The sequence below is a fragment of the Miscanthus floridulus genome, chromosome 6 (genome assembly GCF_019320115.1).
Source record: "Miscanthus floridulus cultivar M001 chromosome 6, ASM1932011v1, whole genome shotgun sequence".
Lineage (NCBI taxonomy): Eukaryota > Viridiplantae > Streptophyta > Magnoliopsida > Poales > Poaceae > Miscanthus > Miscanthus floridulus.
In genome coordinates, this window is record NC_089585.1 from 75818069 (window position 1) to 75818877 (window position 809).

The 809-nt window shown below is 48.6% G+C and overlaps 1 non-coding gene across 1 annotated transcript; it reads left to right on the forward strand.

The window, feature by feature from the left end:
- The first annotated feature begins 250 nt into the window (after positions 1-250).
- Positions 251-356, forward strand: LOC136461990 (small nucleolar RNA R71). Its single transcript, XR_010760521.1, has one exon. It is a non-coding gene; the product is annotated as a small nucleolar RNA R71 (small nucleolar RNA).
- Positions 357-809: the final 453 nt, after the last annotated feature.

An 809-nucleotide genomic window follows, 5' to 3' on the forward strand; every position in this document is an offset into this window, starting at 1 on the left:
ATGCTCATCAAGTCTTTTCATCAACAAATCCATTTTTGTGGCAAGCATATCTGCCTCCTTCATGGTATGCATGCCTTTTTCTTGTTTTCGTTCCTCCCCCTAGCTCTGATTAGACACCATCTTTTTGATGAGAGCCATGGCTCCATTAATGGTGAGGGAAAGAAACGCTCCTCCAGCAGCGGCATCTACGTGCCCCTTCGACATGGGCATAGGCCCCTTATAGAAGTTCTAGAGCATGAGCTAGTTTTCCATCCCATGGTGTGAGCATGCCTAGATGTAATCCTACAGGCTCTCCCATGCCTCAAGGATGGATTCCATTAAAGTCTGCTAAAAATTTGAAATTTCCCCCTCAGGGCATTGGTCTTGCCCATGGGGAAAAAATTCATGAGGAACGCCGTGGAACATTTGTCCCACATACTGGCAACTTCCTTCTCCTTATAGAACCATTATTTTGCCTTCCCTGCAAGGGAGAAAGGAAACAGATGGAGCCTTATGCTAGCTGGTGCGACGTCTTTGATGATGATGGTGTCGCACAACTCCAGGAAGTGTTGCAAGTGTGCACTTGTGTCCTCGCTAGGCAAACCACATAATAGGTTTGCCTGCACCATCATGATTAGGCTAGTGCGAAGCTCAAAGTTTCTAGCTCCCGTGTTGACAGTGGGCCCAATAGACATGTTGGCAACCGTGGGGTGGAGTAGTTGCGGAGTGTCTTGGCCATAGCGGTAGTAGCAAGTGGTGCGGGGGTGACTAGCTCAACTGCCAGTGGAGTAGCGGTGGAAGAAGTGGTACGAGACATGTTCTTCCTTAGG